General features: G+C 45.3%; 1 long non-coding RNA gene across 2 annotated transcripts; it reads right to left on the bottom strand.

Moving 5' to 3' along the window:
* Positions 1 to 3,992: 3,992 nt before the first annotated feature.
* On the bottom strand, positions 3,993 to 4,607 carry LOC134064338 (uncharacterized). Of its 2 annotated transcripts, none has more exons than XR_009936285.1 (3): positions 4,531 to 4,607; positions 4,402 to 4,452; positions 3,993 to 4,327 (listed from the first exon to the last, which is right to left on the bottom strand). It is a non-coding gene; the product is annotated as an uncharacterized LOC134064338 (long non-coding RNA). The 2 variants fall into 2 exon arrangements; XR_009936286.1 differs by having other exon boundaries at positions 3,993 to 4,330; positions 4,531 to 4,603.
* Between the last annotated feature and the right edge of the window lie 10,774 nt (positions 4,608 to 15,381).

Genomic DNA, 15,381 nt, shown 5'->3' with positions numbered 1-15,381 from the left:
TTTTGTGCTAAGATCAATACTTTTCAAGTAACAGACAGTTTTGCCGGGGGAGGGGGGTGTCAAATTTGTTCTGCCTCTTTTTTTTGTCAAAGTTTACAAGCTCGTTGCTCAAGAACTAGAATCTGTAGGAGGCTCAAATTTTGCAGGCTGGTGCATAAATAGGAATAGTATGCAGTCAAATCACCACGAGTAATCTGGATGATCCTCCATGGTCATAGCAGTCCCTCAAAGTTGATCAAAATGTTTTTGGAGTTCTTGGCTGGGCTCTGTTTAGGCTTACAGAACACACATTTTTACTCAACATAGGCTCTTGATTTTCCCCCTCTTATTGAGATCAGTAGAAACACTTTCCGAAAAAGCAATGAAGAGAAAAGAAAATCCATCAGGGACTGAACAGCAGACCTCACAAGTTTGAAAAATAATTTTGGATCTCATATTCAGAGCACCCTAACACCTTGTGGGAATATGCGAAGATTTTTTTTATATTTTTTTCTTTAATCTGTATTACCTCTGCTTTTTAAAAATACCAATTTGACTTGTCTTATGCAAATCTTTCTTTTTCATTTTCCACCCTAAACATGGACAAAATGCACCATTGAGATCAATATGTTTTGTCCCCACCCCTGCAATTTCAGTGATTCAGTGATTTTAGTGGCACCCAGTGGTTACTCTATACAAAGCATATCTCTCAATAGATATCAATGGTGCATTTTGACACCCCCCTCCCCCCGTAAAACTGGCTGTTACTTGAAAAGTATTGATCTTAGCACAAAAACATTTTACAGAGTGTATCCTGGGAAACATAGGCACGCATGGTATTTTTTTCAGATTTTTTTGAGACGCAAGTGCGTGGGCTCTGGTTGATTTGGCGTGGAATGACCCTACAATTAAAATAAGAGGCCAAAAATACAGGAAAACAATTTAGTTATATAACTGGAGATTCAATGAGATACGAGTATGTCTGGGTATGACACTGGCCACTGCTACTGCTAGCAGGCTACTCGAGACCGAAGGGACATGTTTTTACTTTGATTGAATTAAGCTTTTGAACGTATTTTTCACGGTCAACGACCGGCAAAGTGGTAATATATTGAGTGGTCCTATTGATTCGTTGTGTTTTCTGTTATCATTTACCCCTACGATTTCGGTACGAATTACGTTTATTGACCCTAATTTGCATTGGAGTTAATGAGAGATGTTGTTTGTTTTCCCCCCAGAAGGGGCTGGAACGTTTCTCGCGAGTCAAGTTCCCGGATGTGCCGGTCTAACGTATGGTGGCCTCTATCAGGAAACAAGAAGTTACTGCAATTATATTGGTTGCTATGGAAACGGTCATAAATGCTTAATTTTAATGGTTGCTATGTTGGTTGCTAGGTACATGGAGGTTTCATGTAGTTGACCGGAGGCATAGTTGATGATAACTGACAGTGGGAATGGTTGAACAGTTAAATAGTTGAGTAGTTTCAATGGTTAAATGATTTACAGTTTTTCTCAAATGCTAAAACACATTTCACAAACGTTTCCTCCATGTTCCCCAATGTCTAAACACAATACCCTTTTCTAAAGCTAAATAAGCACAACCACACCTTCTCACTTCAAAACTCAAACTTTCACACCAAAAGAGCAGCTCGAAGCTTTCAAAAATGTAAACACTATAAACATCATTACACACTAAAGCAAAACAATTGAAAACACAATGCTCAATTTGTGAGAAGGTTCTTTGTTTCATAACTGCCAATGCATGCCAAAACTTTAGAGTAACGGATCTTCTTAGATCTCTGCAGAGGATTAGGCATTTGAAGAGTTCTTTTCCAAAACGCTATATCCACCATTTTACTGATGAATTTTCATAAATATATTTTTAAAAATTAGTTTTTCAAGTAATCTCAGTGAAATTGTATTGAGTTATGTTTAGTTACAGTAATTTATCTTTACTCAACAAAACAACTGCATTTTTATTACCTGAAACACACAATTACTGTAAATACAGCAACATGATTTGTTAAGGCAGGTTAAGACTTGCTGCAGACAATGTGTTCGTGTTCGTATCATGGCTGCCTCGCGTATTTTGCGGTCGTTTGGTGTGTCGGTCGTGCACGTCGTCGCAACCGAACATGACTCTTCCGCGAGATGCAATACTGATAAGAAAGTAGGGGGCGATCACTCCAAAAAAAGGTGACTGCAAGATGCATTATCGACATCGAAGCTTGGGGCAATCATGAGAGTAAACAATGGCACATGGCCACATACACATCTGATGTTACTATAGTCTCCCCCTAGTGAAGACCTCCAGTTCGGTGCATAATGCTGAAGTGAGTCTGTACACAGGACACAGCAGGTAGCACACGGGCGCATACGCTTACGCTTGGTCTAACAACAAGTATAATCCCAGCCTTACAGTACAGTAATGTCTATAAAATGGATTTATAGCGTTTTGGAGAAGAGCTCTTCATTTAGAGTTGTGAGTTTCATATGAAGAGTACAGAAAATTCTCCAAGTACACTACTGTAACACTAGCCTGGATGCCAGACCGAAGTTTAGCCCCGCCTACATTATTTTTCTGCAGGGAACTTCGGTCTGGCACTGCTCCGTTCAGCTGCTGCTATTCGAGATACAGATCTGTTCGGACCAATCACGTTGTCAGGGCGGGCTTTACGTGATGATTGACAGATGAACAGCAGTGAAGTTCACGGCTGCATGCGTCCTCGTTCGACGAGTTGGGTGTAAGACCATGTTGGCTTAGGTTGATTTTGATTGCAACAGAAACGCTATGGCTATGAATGCATAATTTGTTCATGCAGTTTGGCCTTTCGTTTGTCTTAGCTATTGAAACGGAGGTTTTATCACGGATTCACACAACTGTTTCTGAACACAGACCAACGTGGATGTGGGAAAACTTCAGTTTCACTTTCACCAAGGTAAAACAGCATGTTTGGGTGATGTTGTTCCCGTTTGTTTAAAAATGTCTGTTTGCTCGTTGGGTTAACAGCTGTTCATTGCATACAATTTGAAGGAATTATTTTTAAAAACGAAGGAGGATGTTTTCCATATAGCCTAACCTGCTACATATTTCGTTGTCTTAGATTTCGCAGATACTGACAGCCAATAACTTGTTCTGTTTGGTTTGGTCTATCCAATGAGTGCAGAGCTATCCCCCCCCGCCCTGTATCGGTTGAATCACGCCCCATAATCGCAGCTGAATGGAGCAGTTTCAGACTCATATTCTGACAAGAATTGAGTATGACGTCGTCAGGCTACTGTAACACAACTCGATGCTAAAAAACAGAATCTATTGCACACAACAGTACACAACAGAAAATGTGATTGGGGTGTGAAGTTCTTTTATTTTCTTCATTCACACCACACACACACACACACACACCACAGTCACTGTTAGGATTCCTAAGTTAAGAAATTCTTGAGTTAGGATGGTTCTGTTATGGCCAAATTCCTATCTTCAGTGAAGATAAGATTTTGTCCTAAATGCAGTTAGGACAGTTGCTTCTGTAATACCAAAGATCCTAAATGCCATCAAATGAAATTGTTTTCTAACGAAAAAGTCCTACCTTTTAGAATAGGCCCAAATAATAGAATATTTAAATATACAAGGTGTGTGTGGTGCCGATGCGTTGGAAAATGGGACATTTTATTTTTAATTGCTTCCCGCATTTAGAATCAAGAATAACATTCGTGAACCATTTTGTTTTGTTGCCAGTGTGGCAAAGTGGATGGCTTGCTATACATTGCAACATGACGACTACGCCATCTGAGGCCCTTCCCCTCAGAATATGAATGGTTTGAGACTGGTTAATGAATTGAGCTACCAGGCAACACAGGTTCGGAGTCACAGAAAACCAGAGAGGCATGTGTTCCAAAAATAAACTCTTATTCATTCACATTAAAAACAGAGTGAGTGAGTTCTCTCCAGTGTGGGTTCGCTCAAGTCAGTAGAGGTGACTATTCAGGGAATGAGACACTCGTGAATAAAAGAGCACATCAAATGCACGCAGTTGTCACGGCAAACAGTGTGAATCACCACAATCATACACGCAGGGGGTGGTGACAATCATGACACGCAGTGTAACAGGCTAAGAAATAGCCTCCCCAGCCGAACTGAATTCGTTGTCACTCGGGAAGCAAACAGCAGCACACCTGTCGTCACTTCAGTTAATCAAGTAGGGGCTGACTTCGTGGTAGTTAAACACAACCGATTCCTCAAACGGAATGAAACGAAACCAAACAAACACAAAACAAGACAAAACAGCAGCGTTCGTCGGAACTGGGACCAAGAGGCCTTGATGTTGCCGCTCCCTGTTACGCCCGAGATCTGCTACACAAAGAACATACGATTAAACCCACACAAGTTTACATATTACTTTAAAAACGTTTAACGTGACCTACCGCTCTGCTGTGGTCAGTCATAAGGCCCATGTTCAGTGACTAGCTGCACTCCTAAACCCCAATGTTTGAGTTAGCCCACTGAATGATACAAACGTAGCCAACAACAAACACAATACTTCAATCACCTACCGAGAAGTCGGCGGACACACGGAACCGGCCAGAGGTGAAGCCAATACGGGGAGCGGTGAAGGCTGGAGTCAGGCATACGATGGAGCTACGACGTCGGCCTTCAAAATAAAAGCTAAGACTTTATAGCCGCTCCCACGTACTGATTGGCTCACCTCCAATTGCCCAGAGCCACTCAGAAGGGCGCTGCCAAGCTAACTAAAAGGGGCATGAACCTAGTCCTGCTACACCAGCATAAAAACAAGCGTACCATTGGCCTATCCGCACATTTGAAATAAAATGTATGAATTGACCCAAAAACGAGAACACAAGTTGCGCTTTGGACATAGGCATGCTTTTAGTGGAAACTGGCCTCGTGACCTCATGAAACCATTAGTGACCGCAAAACAAACCTAAACAAAACAGCCAGATGCCTCTTCATACAATAGGCCAACAGAAGACACCTTCATAAACAATAACACGTTTTATCGTGAGACTAGGCTGTTAAAAGCAGAAAAGATGTTCAGCTTGCTTCGGGATTTAATTCACTTTTGGATTGTTTGGCTAGTGGTAAATGCCGACATTCCTAACCCTGCACACATGTGCCACCTGGTGGTTGTTTGGGTCATTGCAGCTTCACTTGGGAAAAATAAATAAAATACATGTGATTCACACGTGAGATCTCATGAGAATCTCACGTGAAAGCGGCCAATGTCAACCAACTCCCACTGTAAAACCGGGACACCTTGTGCGTGACCAAACGTCAACATGCGACGGGTAAAAAAAAATCATAGCCGTCCTTAAGCCCAAACGGTAGTGGGGGTTCGGGGGTGTCACCCCCAAGAACATTTCTTAAATATTGCTGTGTAAATGCACAAATTCTGTGCACTTTCAGTCAGAGATTAGGGCCTGCACTGTCTGATTCCTAAACATTCCTCACCTATTATCCAGATAGCCTGCTATGCATGAAAACATTTTTTGAAAACGAAAGCCATATTATTTTCTCAACCTTAGTTTACATTATGTGTGATAACTCTAAACAGATACTCTTGTCAGATGGCCATTATACATCATTGAAAAGCTGAGATTCCAGGCTTTCAGAAAAGGTACAGTGGGTACGGGTTGAGAATGCACCTTTTCCCGCGGGACTCCCGAAGAGATCCCGCAGGCTGTCAAGCCGATCTTTTCGAGGCTAAGGCAATGTACTCAAACAACCACCAGGTGGCAGAAAGTTTCAACCCGCATTTCAGCTGCATTTAATGATGAAGACCGCATATCCGTCAATAGTCGACTCCTTAATCTCATTTAATCATCAAATTTGACAACAATCAGCTTAAATGTCAAATCATATTTATTTCTCTTTGTCGCCATGGTATTGGGGGAAACGCGGAGAGACGAGATGGTCAGTCCTCGTATTTTTTCTTCACGTTTCGTTATAAGAAATATATAGGCTAAGTAATATAAGTTAAAGTCTTCTTCCGTATTGAACAGACGCTCGGCATGTCAGATTGCAGTTGCAGAGTTTTCGAATGTTTTACAACCCAGCTGGTATCCGCTGTTCATTCCGATATATCCCCACTCGGCGGTATTTCATTTTTTTTTTTCAAACAACGTGCCATTCAGACATATTAATGGCTATTAATGTCATAACTATTAGGCTATCATTAGGCTTACTATGCATGGCTGTAGGCAGCTATGAGGCCACTGAGATCTGGACCTCATCGGTTTTGAGAGCTGGAAATACATGTGTCTGCTAAATATCGGTATATTGTTGTGCATGTTGCGTTCGCGACTCGGAGAAGTGAAAGCAGTTCTGTATAGACATTGCAAGTTTTCATGGTGATCATCGGCGCAGCTGTAGCTGATTGTGAAAGCCGATTGGAAATACATAAGTTTAGAGCGAACGTTTCAACTATGTCTGCCATGGTAGACAAAAACACTCAAATAAAACAATAGCCTAAAAAGTAACTGTGGTGCGTAATGGACACGGCTCTATATCTTAAATAATGTTCGAGGTTCGCCATTTGGTAATATGACCTATACTTACTGACAATAATTTGGATTGAGCACAACTAAAGTTGCACGAAGGCAAAATACGGTCCTAAGCCTATTATATATAGCCTGGCCAATTAGCCTGTATTGTAGATGTGCAAAACCAGCATTTGCGTGCGTGCTTGCCGGTGAGGTGTAGCCTACAAAAATGAGCATAACATCTGATTATTAAAGTATGGCTATAGGATATAGGCTACTGGTAAGAGAAGAGCTGGTTTAAAATTCAAGTGTAGTAAAAAAGTTTGTGCACATCCCCAGTCAAGGTGCAGAACAAGAGTAAATCATAAAAAATGGAAAAAGGTTCGCACACTTGAAATCCTTATTTCTTTATTTTATTTTATGTTCTTTAGCACAAAGGAATGACGTTTCGACCATGTGGTCTTCTTCAGATTAAAATTCAAGTAACGTGCGCTATTTAACCCCTCGAGACCGACTGTATTGCAGTCTGCTGGAACAGCCAGGCGACGCTCAAAACCCATTAATTCATGCCCAAAACGAATGAATGGGTTTGCCCTTAGTTTAAATGGAGGCCAGGGAGAGCGCGCGGCAGCTATTGTTATGTATGGAGCTGGCTTAACAAAGTTGTGTGCGTTATATATATATATGTATATATATATATAGATTCCTGCATGTTGCATTACCGTGACCCTTAGCCAATACCTTGTGGATGATTTTTTTCTTATTGGAATACAGCAGGACAGGATGCCTTTTATCTAACAAACGCAAAAGCTGAGATTGTTGGAAGGACTAGGCTATACTCAACAAACTTGTTTTTCGTTTCTGGGAGATCTAGTTATCGTTTTGGATTGTCGGATTTTTATACTTATTGTTTGGACTTATGGACAATGAACTTTGAGGGGTGGTTGTTAGTGCTTTACCAAGCTTTGTGTTAATAAGTGTCGGTCCTCCTTCAGCTCACTGCGCGATACAGTTGCGCACTAGTGGCCACAAACTCATTAACTGTTTACGACACAATACAGTGTGATATGTGTTTTTCGTTTCTTAGATTTAATGAATGTTTGACATGTAAACAGGCCTTCTGTCCGTTAACTTAAGGCCTTCTTTTGCATGGGGTTGCTCGCATCCGCCCGTAACCTTATAGGCTATTATGTGCGTAGTGGCAGTATACTCTTGATTATAATAAGTTACAGGACAACCTACACTGACTTCCCCAATGCTTCCCCGCAGCACATTTAATTTTAAAAGCATATAATATAGGATGAACAAAGTCTATGGACTTGCTATATATTAAATCCAGTAGCCTAATAATTAGGCTATGTGCCACGTCCGATTTCGCAAGTGATGTAGTAGGCTACATTTAAAAATCGACAGCCGTCTGTGAGACTATCCATTTCATGAAGAGCAATTGTCTTGTGCGATCATTCCCCCTCCCCCACACTCATCTAACCAGTTCACTAGACATTATAGCCTACCTATATGCGGCATTGAGGACAACTGCCTGCCTCCCTCCTCCCCTCTCTCTCGACAATTATGTAAATGTAAAAATGTGTGTGAGTGTGCGCTGAACCACGAATTCACATATTAACTTTTCTTTTCAGCAGACATCGCAAAGATAAAAAAAATCGTAAAACTGAGAAAATCTTTAATTTTTTTAAGAAAAGAATGCCTTTTTGTCTTGATGGGTTCCGGAGTGATACGTGGAGTGGGTTTTGAACTCCGGTCGCCAGCGTGCGGTACAGATGCCTCAACCAGTCGCGCCACAGCTAGAGTCTTGTTGCCTTGTCGCTTAGCCTACACTTTAACACTTACCAACAAATATAAGGGATTCAGTCAGTCGAGTTTATTTATCCACGCCGCGGCATGCACTTGAAACGCCGATCAAAAATTTCTGACATGTTAAACTGACGTTAGTCATTAATTCACCACATGATAAAATGCTCATAGCTTGACGCACAGTAGCCTACGGTCTATGCCTATCTCGTCTGAATCAACATGAACATGCATACATGCATTACAATGTTACAAAATGCACGATCTTCTCCATGCATGTAGCCTACGGTTATAAGTAAAGTGACAAGCATAGGCATGTATTAAAGAGATTTCTGTTAAATACATTTTATTTTCAGTTGTCAAAATTGGTGGGGACAAAATCTGTGTTAACAAGTGCTGGGTAGGCTACATGTACCCAGCGTCGCCGGTTAAAATGAACATGCCTCCGTTTTAAAATAACCTATACATTTCTAAGTATTCCTATAGCATATAAATGTAGCCTAAATGTCCATCTTGTCCATCTCTTTCGTCTTCGCCTTGACAATAATAGCCTATTCACGGATATGCGATCTTGTAACCGTAATGAATTAATGAATTAATCCAAGGTTGCCTATCGAGTCTTTCAGGTTGAATTGAAGGCTATTTCTTTCTGATAGGCCTATAGGCGATTTTCTAAAACCATTTTCATTAATTTCAACAATGGTTTATTGAAACGTCGTTTGATTAATTTCGCCAGTCATCACCATCATTTTAATGATTAAATGAGACGGATTAAATGAGACCGATATGCGGAGCATTTCTCTCCCTCTCCATTGACCAAAACGTTGCTCTGGCATCTCTGCTGGACTGACTGAGTTATAGGCTACGTCGCGTGAGAGAGCTGTGAGGTAGGCTGTAAAACATTCGAAAACTCTGCAACTGCAATCTGACATGCCGAGCGTCATGTCTCTTTTCTCCGCTTGTCACCAGCGCGGTGTCTTCGGATTTTTACGTGTTTTCCGGCATGAGCCGAACCTTCATGTTATTAGGGCGGTCTTATGTTGCCCCCTTGCGGTTGACTGGCGCACCATCACACATATAAATCATACATCGGACACTTTGTGCTAGTTTCTACATGGGTTTCGGTAGTGATCAGGCTATATTAAAACCACACTTCAATAGTGGTTGGTGAAAACCGGGACATATTAGCGTCCCGACAGGCTTTTGTCGGGACTCGGGACACGCCACTCAAAATCGGGACTGTCCCAGGAAAACCGGGACATCTGGTCACCCTATATCAACAACACGGGCTGACACGAATGACACATGGCTTAGTGCAAACTGAATTTATGACCAAACGATTTGATTCGTGCACGAAGCGCCATCTAGCTGTCATTATGTGTAAGTAACAGCCTCCCAGTCTAAGGACTCAGCGGTCTTTTGACCGCCTTGCCGCGCTTTAAGTAGTTCACACCAGCACGGCGCTTCTAGTAGGTCGTCAAAGCGGTCAAATGACCGGGGCGCAGCGCCTCTAGGTATAAGTGGGTCAGAACGGCACGGCGCTTCTAGTGTTAAAAGCCATACTCCAGGACCTCTTTCCACCTTATTAAAATCCAACTGTAGTTCCATAAAATCATGATCACTAAAATAACATTTCTTATAAAATACTTTTTTCACATCCCCCTCCCTTTCATTGTTCACTAAAACCATATCTATTCTGCTTTGTTTTATCTTTTCCATTACAATTTGCATTCTACTATATTTTCTGACATCTTTATTTCTTGTTCTCCAGGCATCTTGTAAATTATGTTTTATCATTAAGTTCTCCAGCTCTCTTCTCCCTTTATCAGTTCTATACACCATTTGTTCATTTATATCTTCTCTTTTCATCACAGTATTGAAATCACCCATAACAACCACATTTTCCCAACCTCCCATTAAAACATTCAATTTAAAAAAATACTCCTCTTTTTCTAATTCCTCATTTGGTGCATGTATATTGCATATGGTGACTTTTTCATTTTCTTTTTCAATTTGTATTGTTAAAATCTTCCCTTCAATGTCACTGTTATGTTGCTAAAATAACGACTAGTCTCCACTTCATGGATGCAGCAACGCACTTGTTTATTTTCTCAAACCTCACACAATTAGCGCGCACCTACGGTGGCCTTACAGTGTCAAAAGTGCAACGTAAAACAGGCATCCTGTTTATAACAGTAATATAATTAGAACTGTAAAAGTATGTATGTATACTGTATTACATGAACACAACATTTCCCCCCCCCTCCGAATGTTCAGACGTGAAAGGTAGCAACAAAGTCTTCCAAGTGCCCAGGGCGCGCACGGACCCTGACAGGGCGGGGCTCGGGAACAAGGGAAGCCGGCAATGGGTCTGAGGCCGGAGTGGGGCACTGAGCAGCAGGTACAGCTTGGGCAGGAGGTGCCACGATGGGGTCCGGCACATGAGGGGGCGGCCCAGGTGCTGGGTGGCTCTGCTCCACCGGTCCAGTTGCTGGGTTGCTCTGCTCCACCCCTGCCAGGTGGGGGTGGTGAAGAGGGGAGGGCACTCTGCGCAGGCAACTGGCGTGCCAACGCGAACCATCAGTCAGCTGGAATGAAGCTGGGCCGAGCTGCCGACTGACCTGGTATGGTGCTGACCAGAATGAAGACAGCTTGTTAGCTCTGTGGGGCCGACGGGCTCTGACCCAGTCTGACACACTGATAGCAGGCCACTTAGCCTTGTGCTTCTCATCAAACCTCCGCTTCATGGAACTTTGTTGTCTCTTGACGTGAGACTTGACTGCCGCTGAACATGGTCGTGGGCCGGCGGCCATTGGTGGACGGAGTCTTGTCAGTGGAAGCACAAGCTCCCTTTTCAGCATGAGTGCGGCAGGGGAGACCCCAGTGGTAGAGTGGGCAGTTGCTCTGTAGTGGAGGAGGGTCTGTGAGAGTGCGGCCATCAGGGAGTATCCCTCAGACATGTGGGCACGCAGTCCATTTTTCAATGATTGATTGAATCGTTCCACCCCCCCGTTGGCTTGGGGGTGATAGACAGAGGTCCGGATATGGGTAACACCCTTGTTGGCGAGGAAGGTGGTGAACTCCAAGGACAGGAACTGAGGGCCATTGTCTGTGGTAATTGCACGAGGCAAGCCCCAGCGGGAAAACAGCTGGTCGAGGAAGTTGACCACAGCAGCAGAGGTAACCGTACCCATGGGAGCCACTTCAGGCCACTTGGAGTGCAGGTCGTAGACCACCACAAGGAACCTCTGGTGGTGTGGCACATTGTACAGCTCCCCACAGATATCAAGCTGCAAGTGGTCCCATGGCACAGACGGCCAGTCTACTGGCTGTAGTGGAGTTGAAGCGGGTGGCCCAGTCTTCCCACTGGTGAGGCACGCTGCACAGGAGCGGATGAGTCCCTCTAGGTCACGGTCCATGGCGGGCCACCACACGGTGTCACGGCACCTTTGCTTGGCTTTGACGATGCCAAGGTGTCCCTGATGTGCCATTTGCAAGACACATCCTCTGAGGGCCACGGGAATGACAGCACAGAGGCCACGGGCAATGCAGGACTCACCCCAGCATGACAGTTCATGCCTCACTCGATAGTATGGCTCCAATTCTGGTGTTACGCGGGCAGGCCAACCATGTCTGATGTAATCACAAAGCGTGCTGAAGACCGGCTCGGCTGCTGAGGCGGACTCCAGATCACGGAGAGAGACTGTGTCCTTCAGTGGTGAGTGGACCAGGTGTACTACGTCCTCCTCATCCTCTGGAGAGGCAGCAGAGCACTGGGTGGCGGCAGGGCGGGATAGAAAGTCTGCTACAACATTAGTCTTTCCAGGCATGAATTGTAGCTTAAAGTCATACTGCTGCAGGCGGTCTGACCATCTGTGGAGGCGAAGGGGCCTGTGTCCTCCGCCCGAGGTGGACATCAGGGCTGTCAGAGCCTGGTGGTCCGTCCGTAGGGTAAAAGATCGTCCATACAAGTACAAATGCCACCTCTCGCATGCCCAAATGCATGCAAGGGCCTCTCTCTCGCCCACTGAGTATTTCTGCTCAGTGGGGCTGAGTGCCCGGGAGGCGAAGGCTACGGGCCTCTCCACGCCGTCATGGAGCTGTGACAGAACAGCGCCCAGAGCCACAGCAGACGCATCACAGGTCACGTATGTGGGGCAGTCCAGCTGGAAGTGGGCTAGGATCGGAGACGTGGTGAGGAGACGCTTCAGTTCGTTAAAGCCTGCCTGACAGTCAGGAGTCCAGGCCCAGGGAGCATCCTGCTTGAGCAGCATCCTCAGCGGGGCCGTGACAAAGGAGTACTGAGGCAGGAAACGCATGTAGTAGGCGGTCATCCCCAAGAACGAAGCCAGCTGCGAGGCTGTCGTGGGGGTGGGGACTGCGCTGATGGCTTCCACATTCGACTGGAGAGGGGAGATACCGTCTGCAGATACACGGAACCCGACAAAGTCAATGGCCGGTGCGGAGAACATACACTTCTCAGTGTTCAGGGTGACATGGTGGCGACTGAGGGAGTCAAAAACCTGTTCCAGGCGGGCGTTGTGTGTGTCAACATCTGGCCCGTGAACCACGATGTCGTCCAAATAGGCCACAGTACCGGGACAGCTGGCGAGGATGGTGGACATGATCTTTTGGAAACAGCTGGGGGCTGAACTTAGTCCGAACGGCATCCTTGTATAGCGGTACAGGCCAGTATGGGTGATAAAAGCTGTCAGGTTCCGACTCTCCGGGTGCAGAGGGACTTGTAGGTAGCCCTGACGTAAGTCCAGCTTAGAAAAGACCCGGGAGCCGTAGAAGTGGGTTGTGAGTTCTTCTGTCGTTGGGAGAGGGTACTTGTCAGGCACCACTGCCTTGTTGACCTGGCGAAGATCGATGCAGACTCTCAGTCCCCCTGACTTCTTTCTGGCGATGACGAGGTTGGGGCGAAGATCGATGCAGACTCTCAGTCCCCCTGACTTCTTTCTGGCGATGACGAGGTTGGACACCCATGGAGAGGCATCAATGGGTTCTATGATGCCATCGGCCCGGAGGCGTTGGAGCTCTTGTGTGACGCCATCGCGCAGAGCCAGGGGAACACGGCGAAGTGGCTGGACCACGGGAGGCACGCTGTGGTCCAGGAGCGGTTTGTGTGTAAATGAGGTGAGGCACCCAAGGCCACTGAACAGTTCAGGCCGCCTTTGTTGCCAGGAGGAACTCACTTGTAGTATTCGTGTTCCGTTGTTGTCCTGTAGAGTAAAGCCCAAGCTGAGAAAAAGGTCAAGGCCCATGATGTTCTCACCACGGCGCGTAATGTGGAATGGAAAACGGTCCACAGTTGTAGAGGTGTAGCGAACTGGGAGGTAGAGTAGGCCGACAACGTCAATTTTGCTGCGGCCGTAGCCACAGAGAGCAGTGGACGGGGGCTGTAGCTGTCTATTTGGGAAAAGTAGGTTACAAGTGTCAACATTCAGCAGCGACACCTTGGCCCCAGTGTCGAGGAGAAGAGGGACACAGCAGCCATCCAGGTATACTGGGCACCTGGAGAATGTCCCTGGGTGAGGGCCTATGGTGCGCACTGACACCGCCGGGTCATGTGACTGTTCAGGGTAGTCAGCTGGAGCAGACCGGCACCATTTAGCAAAGTGGTTAGGTTTCTGACAGCGTCTGCATGTTTGGCCCCTAGCAGGGCAGTCCTGAGCCCTTGTGGCATGACGAGTGGAGCCACAATTCCCACAGCGTCTCTGTTGGTGTGTTTTCTGGAAGCGCGCGACCTGTATAGCAGCAGGGTCAGCCAGGTTATCTGAGCTTGATAGCTGTTGCACGGGCTGTTCCATAACGGCAGTATGATGCTTATTTTCTGCTATTTTAGCAGCACACTGAGTTGCCGCCTCCACTTTTAAGGCGAGTGTTAATGCATCATCAAGTGACAGTGTAGCATCTTTAAGTAACAACTCCTCCTGGACTCTGGGATTTGACGTTTTTTCAATGAGCTGGTCTCGAATGAGTTCATCTCTCATGGCGCCGAAATTACAACGATGTGCTAAAGCTTTTAAATCTGCTACAAACTGCCTAGCAGACTCACCAGGTCGCTGACATCTTTGTCTGAACTCCAGCCGCCGATAGAGAATGTTCTGTGACTTTACAAAGTGTCCAGTCAAAGCTGTAATAACAGCATTGTAAGTGTCCAGAGTACCGTCGAGCGTGTTGAAGATCCTGTTCCCCTCCGCTCCTAGCGCTTCCTCGCGCTAGCAGCATTATCCAATCCAATGGCTAAAAGATACAGTTCAAAAGACGTTCTCCACTGCGTCCATGGAACGACAGGTTTGCCAGGGAGGGGAAGAAAATAGTCGGGAGGTGGAAGAGAGAAAGCCGGGGTATCAGCCATCCTTGTCGCCAATGTTATGTTGCTAAAATAACGACTAGTCTCCACTTCATGGATGCAGCAACGCACTTGTTTATTTTCTCAAACCTCACACAATTAGCGCGCACCTACGGTGGCCTTACAGTGTCAAAAGTGCAACGTAAAACAGGCATCCTGTTTATAACAGTAATATAATTAGAACTGTAAAAGTATGTATGTATACTGTATTACATGAACACAACAGTCACTATGTATTTCTTTCAGCGCCCCACATGTTTCTCTTTTAATTAAAACAGCCAAACATCTGCCTTGCCTTCTACTGACATTGTAAAACACTTCACCATCCCACCTTTTCCTAAAACCTTCACCAATCTCCTTAGTCCAATTCGTCTCTTGTAATAAAATCATTTTATTTCTTTCAGTCACCTTCATTATGGGATGGAAACAGCATATTAGGGCTGATCCTCATGGTCAAGGGAGAGGGGATGTCATCCGCTGGCAGGGTCCGAGACAGGACAATGTGAGGCACACTGTCCTAGGCATCAAACAACTCGCCACACACCTAATTCGGACCACTTTGCAACAATCATCTAGCCTAGAAATCTAGACGCCCCTAGCGGCAGCAAATGTAATTTGGCTGGCGGGGCAGTCTAGGCACGATCCATTGAGCCAGGGAGCTGAGAACCCCCAGGAACAGCGTTCCAATCACAGCGTGTATAGAGTCGGTGGGTGGGCTTAACATAATGGTGATT

This window comes from Sardina pilchardus, chromosome 18 (genome assembly GCF_963854185.1).
Source record: "Sardina pilchardus chromosome 18, fSarPil1.1, whole genome shotgun sequence".
Lineage (NCBI taxonomy): Eukaryota > Metazoa > Chordata > Actinopteri > Clupeiformes > Clupeidae > Sardina > Sardina pilchardus.
Note: the sequence above shows the minus strand (reverse complement) of the source record. Positions and strands in the feature narration are given on the sequence as shown.